We start from the raw sequence: 10449 nt of genomic DNA on the forward strand, positions 1-10449 counted from the left end.
TTTAAAGGACCAGATAATAAATATTTTTGGTTTTGCAGGTTGTACAGTCTCTGTTGTAGTGACTCAACTCTAACTTTGTAGCATTAAAAACAGGCATAGACAGTAGGTATACAAATGGGTATGGCTGTGTGCCAATAAAACTTTAAACAAAATTAGGTAGCCAGCAAATTTGGCTGGTGAGCCATAGTTTACAACCCCTGGTCTAGGAGTTTGCACTTCCTTCTGTCAAAACCTTGAGGATGTTGCTTGTGTAAATTTCAGTGCCCAGTTTGGATACCTGAGAGCTGTAACTATTTTTTGATAACAATTTCATGACTAGTTCAAGCCCCCATTCTGCCGGGGTGGTGGAAACTTCATCTCAGCCAATTTGAGGTGCTCTTCTGCTTGGTGGGGTGCTTTTTCTTGGTGCCGTAGTGCTGCATCTTAGTTTTCTGGGGCTTAGATGATGCCTAGGATGGGGATGAGGGAGGGAGAAAGGTAAACTAAGTTGCCAAGGCACTGTCTCTCCATGATGGTCCCACTGAGGGGTTCTTCATCATTTTGGTTCTTGGTTCCTGGCTGCTATGGGTTGAATTGTGCCCCCTCCCCCCAAAAAATATGTTTAAGCCCTAACCTCCAGTACCTCCAAATATGACCTTGTTAGGGTCATTGCAGATGTAATTAGTTAAGATGAGGCCATACTGGTGTAGGGTGGGCCATTAATCCAATATGACTGGTGTCCTTTTAAGAAGGGGAGAAGATATACAGAGACACAGGGCGGGCACCATGTGACAGCAAGGCAAAGATTGAAGTGCTACAGTTGCAAGTCAAGGAATGCCAAGATGGATTGCAGGCAAACCACCAGAAGCTAGGAAAAGGTAAAGAAGGATTCTCCCCCACAGGTTTTAGAGGGACTGTGGCACCACCAACATCTTGATTTCAGACTTCTAGCCACCAGAACTATGAGGAAATAAATTTTATTGTTTTAAGCCACCTAGTTTATGGTACTTTGTTATAGCAACCCTTGGAAATTAATACATTGGCCAGTGCCAGTCACTGCTAGTGCCACCTCTACAGACCCATTGGCTCTCTGGACCCCATCCTTTGTCCCATATCCATTTCCCTCTTCTTCCAAAGTACTAGAATGGTAGCCAGGAACCTAGTTGGTCAGCTAGACATTTCCCAGCCTCCCTTGCAGCTAGGTGGGATCATGTGACTGAGTTCCCACCAATGGGGCATGAGAGGAAGTGACATGTCCTACTTCCTGGCTTGAGTCTTATGACAACACATACATTTCCTGTGTACTCCTTCCTGCTGGCTGGAATTGAGATGGAATGGTGACCTGGTGTTGACCAGAGGAACAAAGCAATGTTACAGGACAGTGGGTCATAAACATGGTTATACATTAAGTCTCCTGGGGAGCTTTAAAAGAAAACACCCATGCCCAGGTCCCACTGCAGAACAGTTAATTCAGAATCTCTAGGGGACTTCCCTGGTGGTCCAGTGGCTAAGACTCCACCCTCCCAATGCAGGGATCCTGGGTTCAATCCCTGGTCTGGGAACTAGATCCCACAGGCCACAACTAAAGGAGCCTGCATGTTGCAACTGAAGATCCTGCATGGTGTAACAAAGATCCCGTGTGATGTAACTGAGACTCAGTGCAGCCAAATATACAAATAAGTAAATAAATACATATTTAGAAATAAAAAAGAATCTCTAAGGGTGGGGCCAAGGCATCCATATATTTTTATACCTAACCCTAAGCTTAACCCTAAATGTAAATACCAAAGATTGAGAGAAGATCTTTAAAGCATCCAGAGAGAAAGTACCTTCCCAGTGATTTCAATGTGTGGCCAGGATGGGAACTAGTGCCTTAGGGAGAGTGAAGCAAGAAGAGGAAACTGGGAACCCGAGTGACCTCCAGGAACTGCCTTGCCAACCTGAACCATTACCATTGGATGAGGCTCTGATTTCTGCAGGAAACAGCACTCACATCACATTTATAACATTCACCTTCAAAATTAGAGCAATTTTGATAAATTTTTAAAATGCATGTTAGTTTATATCTATAACTGAGATGGGGAAGATATCTGATGTAGCAGGGTTTTATCTCAGGGAACTAGAAGAAGTATTACTCCTTCCCCCAACCATCCCATTCCTCTTGCAGTTCATGGGATCACTGCTCCTGTGTCCTGCTACCTCTGTTGCATTTCAAACATGTCAACAAATCTTCACTCCTTTGAATAACATTCATTGAATGCATAGCATAATGGATTTTATCCTCACACAATGCAGTGAGGTGGGTATTGTTATCACTACATTTACAGGTGGGGAAACAGGCTCAAAGGTGTAAGTTAGCCAAGTTCCATCTGGGGTATGGTCTGCGCTTTAAATTAAGTTATATTTTCTTCTAGTCCTTGTGAATTTTATTAACAAATTTCGTTAATAAAATGTCGCATTTATATGCTCATATGCTTTCAGAAATATTACAAGCCATACACATTAAATATGGAAACCAGTGAATTTTAAACTTGAAAGGATTGTATATGTAATTTTTAATTTAACTCCTTTATTTTAAGGTGAGAAAACCAAGACTGCATTCATCCATTTATCATTCATTCAATAAATGAGTATTGGGTATTAAAAAGTCTCACCTTTAATGAGGGCTAATTATATGTCAGGCACTGTTCTAAGCATGTATTAACTCATGAAACTCACAGACACCCTTATGAGGTAGGTAGCATTATTCACCCCATTTTTGGATAGAGAATCAAGACACAGAAAGGTGAAGTTCACACTGCTAGTAAGTGGTGGAGAAAGGATTCAAACCCAGGGGACTGATACCACAGGCACAGCACTAGATGAGCTCATAATTTTAAAATCACCAAAGCCATGAGACACAGCTCTGACTAAAAGTTAGGAGAAATAATCAACTAAATTTAAACCCCTGTCCAAGGTTTCAGATACTGGAATTGTCAGATATAAGTAAAGAGCAACAATAGGTGAAATAATTTTAAAAATTAAAAATGCAATCACAAAGATGATCAAACAACAAGAAATCTGTAGAAACAAATAGAAAGGCATTTTAAGAGAATTTGTAAAAATAAAAATTTAATTGTTGAAATAAAAATTCAACTGATAAAAAGCAGATTAAACACAGCCTAAGAGAAAATGAGTGAACTGGAAGACATAGCTGAAAAAATAACCTTGAATGTAACACAAAGAGAGAAGAGATATAAAATGAGTCAGTAAGAGAAATGAAGAATAAGATGATTAAATCCAAGGTACGTCTAATCAAAGACCTAGGAGGATCAAAAGAGAAAATGGAGGAAAGGCAACACTTAAAGAGATTAAGAACTGCAAGTTTTCTAAAACTTATGAAAAACGTAAGTCCTCTGATTCAAGAAGCATAACATATAACAAGCAGGATAAATAAAAAGAAATACATGCCTAGGTACATCTTGGTGAAATTTTAAACACCAAAGACAGAGAGATCTTTAAAGCAGCCAGAGAGAAATCACCTACAAAGGAATGTCAAGTTCAACAAAGCAGACTTTCCAACAGTAAAAATGGAAGGCAGGCAGCATTGGAACAATATCATCACAGAGTTAGAGAAAAAAGTCATTCTCCCCAAAGACCCTTAGCAGTTTTGGTGTCATGTGACCTGAGAAGGCCATCAGTGAGGATCACTGATGAGTAGGACACCCATGGAAAGCACTAGAGAAGGTAGAAAGGTGTCTGCCATTGGGACTTCAACAGCAGCAAATCTACCATGAGTAAACTATTTCTTCGACACAAGTTTTAAAAACCCTCAGAATTCTTCAATATAATGTGGCAAACTTGTAGAGAGGAGACAGTAAGGTCCTTCCTACATGTGAGAAATAATGAGTTATTAAAATTAAAGCATTAATGTTAAAGCAGCCTATGTAAAGCATTAGTATTCACAGGCTAGTTGGGTCTGGGCTTATTTGTCTCTAGGGTCTACTAATTGACCAATAAACTCTAATTTTTCAAAATAAATTTTGACTCAGATTAAGAGCCAAATGCATTTCCCTGAGATATACTCTAATGCCCAGATGGTAAGTGGATAGATTATTGAGTATGTAAACAAGATTCAGAAACAAAGAGACCCAAGAAAACAATAGCTCAAATAAGAAACAAGTTTAATTCTCTCTCACTTCAGAATCTAGAATTAGGCAGGTGCTTTGACACGGGCTCCACTTCAAAAGATCATGTAGGGACCCAGTTCATTCTATCTCATTGCTGTACCATCTCTAGAGTATGTCTTCATCCACATGCCCATCCTGGCTTACCACCATGGCCTTATTCCAGCCATCATGAGGAGGAAAAGAGAAAAAGTGAAGGGCAAGCATTTCTTTTTAAGGAAGCAACACAGAAGTAACATGGATTGTTTCCACCCATATTCTATTGCTAGCACCTTGGCCACATGGCCTTATATAGCTGCAAGAGAAGCTGGGTAACCATGTACCCTACAAAAACTCAAGGAAGTTCTATTACCAAAAGTACAAAGGGGAGGATTCCTAGGACAGAAGACAATGCCTGCCATGGAGGGAGGGGGATAAGAGCATGCTGGGGTTTACTTACAATTGTTTTTACTACTAATGATAATACCAGCTAACATTTATATATGATATGCCAGGCACTACCCTAAGTGCTTTATTTGTATAAACTCATTTAATCCTCAACTTTATAAGGTAGTTAAATACTATTGTAAATCTCATTTTATAAATGAAAAAATTAAGATCTAGAAAGACTAAGTGATGTGACCAGTGACACACAGCTAGTAAGTAGTACAGCTGGAGCTTTAAAACTCTAGCTGAAAGTCTTAAGAAAATCCATTTCCAAAGCTTACTTTGCATTTACGTGCAAAGTAATTATTTGGGGGAATGATAAGGACATTCCTAGGACTGTGAACAAGGAAGCTAGCAAAGCAACTGATTTAGTACCAATGTTGCCGAAACTCGGCCTCTGTTCACCAGTGCCAAATAGAAACACAGAGACAGAGTTTTGGGTGAAGTAGCAAAGAGTAGCTTTTATTGCTTTGCCAGGCAAAGGAAGCCACAGAGGGCTAATGGTTTCAAGACTCCGTGACCCGCCCAGGAAGGGGTAGTGAGGAGTTTTATAGTGTTCAAGGAACAGGGAGTGATTAGCTTGTGGACAATTCTTGGATTGGTTGGCATCAAGGTGAAGTTTCAAACATCGTCAACCTTCTGGTTTCAACCAGTCTAGGGTCTATGTTCTTTCAGTGAGCAGTTTTCATCTGGTGGGGGTCTGTTTCCTGTATAAACAACTTAGGAAAGTGTGTCGGGCCTTTATTTATATCTTTCAGGGAACTGGGAGTTTGGTGATTCTGCTATATGGCAGAATTACAGCCTAAATTGTTACCTGTTCCCCAGCCCAACAGCTATTCTTTGTTTCTACATCTTCACATTTCCCAATCATTAACTCCTGAGACAGCCTTTTACTTCAAAAGACAAGGACACAGGGGCTTGTACACGGTTTCACCAAGAAGGCAAACTCTTACTGAATATACAAAAATAAAAACAAAAACCTTTCCTTGATTCATCTCTAAAGGCAAATGTTTTGAGAGAACATAATCCATTTGCCCCTGAGATGAAGTCACAGCAATATCAATCTCAGGGTTTAATCTTTCCGCCAAATATGGGCTCTGTTACAAACCCCCTTGGCTAGAAATCTTCAGGATCCAGAGATGATTCCTTCCTGATCCCTAACATACAGTTGCTGAGGGCAAGCATTTGTCCCCTGGGAACCTTGGCAGGGAAAAATCCGAGAATGGCTTTTCTGCCACCAAGCTACTTTGGGAATTAAGATCATTAAATGCTAATAGTAGCCGTTAGGTACTTTGCAAATGTAGCTAATCAGCCACCCACACACACGGGGAAGTATTCTAAATACACCACTGCTGCTAAATCCGGGGGTGACTGCAATACTATTCATCTCCCTCTTGACCAGGTAATTAGAAAGAACTGGATAATTGCCTTGGCCAAATAGCAGAGGCAGTGATATATATCACAACCTGTGATGTATCACAAGCTGTGTGGCAGGATCAAAGGTTGAAAGTGCCTCTGAGCTGAGAAACATCACAGTAAAAAATAATGCAATAAGAAAGGCTTAAATTCATCAAGCCAGACTCTGTGGGAAGACTCTGACACATGTACAGTGGAGATGGCTAGAGTGGACACAGAGATGCCCAGTTGGAGACTACATTTCCCTGTCTCCCTTGGGGCTAGATGTGGCCAGATGAGTAAGGACTTGCCAATTAAATGTGAGCCAAAGTGATGAGTGGCTTGTCCAAGAATTAGAGTGTAGATGCGTCTGTAACCCAGTCTGAATCTATCAGATGAGGACAATGCCCTAAGGAATGGCAGAGCAACAAGAAGGGAACAAGCAGGATCCCGGAATGAAGGTGTGTGGAACAGCTCTGCCCTGCCAACCTAGACGGCTCATGAAAGACCATTATGGGAAATAGAAACATTTGTCTGTGTTCTATGAGCCACTGTATTGGGGGATCCTTTTTGTTACAGCATCTTAACCTTTACCCTAACTAATATAATAAGATAGTTCATTTAATCCTCACAACAATCCAGTGAGTTGATTATTTTTATCAGTCTCATATTGCAAAAAAGGAAAGCGAGACTCAAGGAAGGTTAAATAATTTGCCCAAGATCCTAAAACCAGCAAGTGGTGCAAACAGGATTGGAAGCCAGGATTATCATTTTCCAAAGCCCACGCAGAAGGTTCTGATTCAGTAGGTCCAGGGCAGAGGCGGAGATTCTGAGTTTCTAGAAAGTTCCCAGGTGGTACTGATGCTGTTAGGCCATGAATCACAATTTGTGGAGCAAGGATTTCAACCACTCCACTCCCTTGCCTCTCCTAAGGTTTAGGAGCTAAACTTCCAGATTCCCAAATTCTAGTCTCAGATCTCTAAATGACAATGAAGAGCATCCTAAAATAAATGTTTCCATTTCTGTGCTGTTCCCTCTCCTGGAAATTAGTTGGATTCATAAATTCAGGGTTTTTTAATAGGCAAATTCTCTTTCAAGCATCAGATTTCTCTTAGGAAGGTGTCACGCTTCCAAAGAGCAGTCACTATGAAACCGTGAAGTATGATGCCACTTTCCGGAGGTCTTGTGACAGCTGTCTCACCTTCCGTCTTTTCTAACTCTAGTTCTCTAACCCAAAATAACATTCACTGAGGCTGTTGAGAAAAGGTGACATAAGTCATTCTGTGCTCATTTCAACAGGAAACACCGACTACATGAAGGTAGAAGCACCCTCAGCCTGGAAGGATGTTATAATCAACAGCAAAAACCATTTCAGTGCCCAAAACACTTGGGAAATGTATCCCTACTGCAAACCCAACTCCAGCATGAAAAATCAGCACATTGCAAAAGTAAGCCAACTTCAGTTCACAAAAGAGAAATATAAATGGCCAGTGTGTGAAGACATTCCATATTACTGGTAAATAAATGAAGTTTAAACAAGGTACCATTCTTCACTAGAAAACTAGCAAAAACTAAAAAGAAACATTAACACCCAGTGCTGTTGTTGGTAAGAAGAAATGAGCACTGTAATTTATGGTGAAAGAGAGTACGGGGAATCACATGGTTGCAGGTGACAAGGTCCTGATTCAAAATTGCATCTGAAGGTCACAGATGGGAACAAGTAGCAGGTAAGCTTGAAGAAGCTGGGGGATGCACACACAGAGCTGGGGTCTGTGTCTAGGTGGCAACAACACTTTATGCTACTCCAGTGAGAAATCAGTAAGAGATGGCTTATAAATCTGTTTTAATGGGAGAAGTAAATTATAATTGTATATCTGCACATTTCTGTCCCTGCACACCAGGCTGCAGAAGTCTCCTGCTAGAGTTTGAAATTTCCACGGAGTTAGCCTCTGATCTCCGCTTACAACCTGGCAATTTGACCAAAAGGATTCCTAGGTTTTTCACAAAATCCAAAATTGTGACCACAGGACTTTGATTTCCCCCTCATTCAGATGGTTCCAAAGTACTGCTGAGCCCTGGTTGATCTCCCTGTCAGATTGTTCTGGCAGTGAGAAAAACCCCAAGAAACTTCCTCCTAAAGGCCAATCAAGCATTTGTCTTAAAATCATTTGCCTTGAAATCCAGCCAACTTCGGTGCTATAAGAAAAAAGAATCTGTTTTCTGCTTCTATTTCTTGACCAACCCATAGGAAGAGGCAATGATTCAAGTCCTGAACTCCATGGACGTCAGTGGTTGGCACAGGAGCAATGAGATACCTATCAGTGGGCTGGCAGTCCCTACAGAGAGGCTGTGAGTCAGGATGTCACGAGCCACTCCATCATCCCCTGGAGCAGACAAGCCAGGTGTGGTGCCAAGCATCACAGGTGCTCCTGAGCTGGAAGACCAAGAGATTTCTTCCAGCTGAAGTTAGATTGACAAGGAAATTCCTCAGTCTTTTACAGATATTGACAGCCTTGTCATTTCCAAAGTGGGGTCAGAACGTGGAAATTCTCCTTGGATGGTGTCTATGGGCACATAGTAGATGTGCATTTGCTCTTTGCACTCAGAAACGTCTGTGGTTCCATCCAGTTGCACATGGAAGAGAGATGGGGAGCTGCCAACTCCTCCATAACCTGCTTCCAAAACATTAAAAAGAACCGTTAGCAATCCTGGGTTGATGGCAAACACAATTCTTTGGTTTCCTTCACCTGCTTCAAATCACAAAGCAACTCAACCATTTCTAGGACACATAACTCTACTGGAGTCCTATTCCACATGCTATAGGAGGGATCACGACAATGTCTTGTGTTGGGGCAATGCCAACTCCTTGTGAAGCTTTGCCTTTCTAAATTGTGCTTTCTACACACACATACACACACACACACACACACACACACACAAGTTCAAGGTGGATAGACTTAACATATTCAATCTACTTTGAGAGCATCTTAATTTGAATTCCCCCAGAAGCTGAGACAAGGATTTGAGGATAAATTAACTATTTAGAAAGTAACCCCTGGAAGCATCAGTAGAGAATAAAGATGGAAGACAGGGAGGAGAAGGCAGACAGTAAATGATGCATTGGCAAGAGAGTTACTGCCATGGGTAACTAGAGCTTAATCCCTCTGGGGAAGTCTGGCAGCCAGTGTAGAACACATCCCTCAGAGTTATCCCACCTGAGGGGGGAGAGAGCTGGGGTACTGATTCACCGACTCCAGCCAGCCATTTGTAGAAGGCTGCTCTCAGGGGGACTTTGATTGCCAAGTACTTCCGGCTGCCACAGTGAAGGCAAAACAGACTCTGGTTGCAAGAGAAAGCCTCTGATCAAAAAAAAAGCAGGACTTGGGCTTCCCTGGTGGTGCAGTGGTTAAGAATCCACCTGCCAATGCAGGGGACATGGGTTCGAGCCCTGGTCCGGGAAGATCCCACATGCTGCGGAGCAATTAACCCTGTGCGCCGCAGCTACTGAGCCTGCGCTCTAGAACCCGCAAGCCACAACTACTGAGCCCACGCACCTGGAACCCATGCTCTGCAACAAGGGAAGCCACTGCAACGAGAAGCCCGTGCACCATAACGAAGAGTAGCCCCCGCTCGCCACAACTAGAGAAAGCCTGAGCGCAGCAACGAAGACTCAACGCAGCCAAAAAATAAATAACTTTTTTTTAGAAAAGGCAGGACTTGGCAGCTGGAAATGGGGCCAGTGTTCACTAGAGTGTTGAGGAAGAGGGAAAATCCTCAAGCTTCAGGGGATGAGAATCTTGCCACATAAGCAGCACTAAGCTTTTGTGATCCATCAATTGAATGATAAATAGAAAACTGAAAGGTTCAATGGACCAGGCAGGGTTAATTTAAGGTGGAAAAAAGCCCTTCTTTTTTCAATTGTGGTACATCTACATAACATAAGATTTACCATCTTGACCACAATTAAGTGTACAGTTCAGTGGCATTAAGTACTTCCATATTTTGTGTAACCATCACCACCATGTATCTCCAGAACTCATCTTGTAAAACTGAAACTCTATACGCATTAAACACTAACTCTTCATTCCCCCTCCCCAGCCCCTGGCACCCAACATTCTATTTTATGTCTCTATGAATTTGACTCCTCTAAGGATCTCAAGCAAATGGAATGATATGGTGTTTGTCCTTTTTTGTCACTGGCTCACTTAGCTTATCATAATGTCCTCAAGGTTCATCTATGTTGTAGCATGTTTCAAGGCTTCATTTCTTTTAAGGCTGAATAATATTCTATTGTATGGATATACTACATTTTGTTTATCCATTCCTCCATTGATGGACACTTGGGTTGCTTCCACCTCTTGGCAATTCTGAATAATCCTGCTATGAATATCTAGTACATATTTTGCAGGGTTGGTGTGGGAAGGACCCCAGCTGGAATCTGAAATCCAGCATTGCACAGGTGCTGAGGCCATGCTTCCCATGG

This window comes from Eschrichtius robustus, chromosome 2, assembly GCF_028021215.1.
Source record: "Eschrichtius robustus isolate mEscRob2 chromosome 2, mEscRob2.pri, whole genome shotgun sequence".
In the NCBI taxonomy this organism is placed as follows: domain Eukaryota; kingdom Metazoa; phylum Chordata; class Mammalia; order Artiodactyla; family Eschrichtiidae; genus Eschrichtius; species Eschrichtius robustus.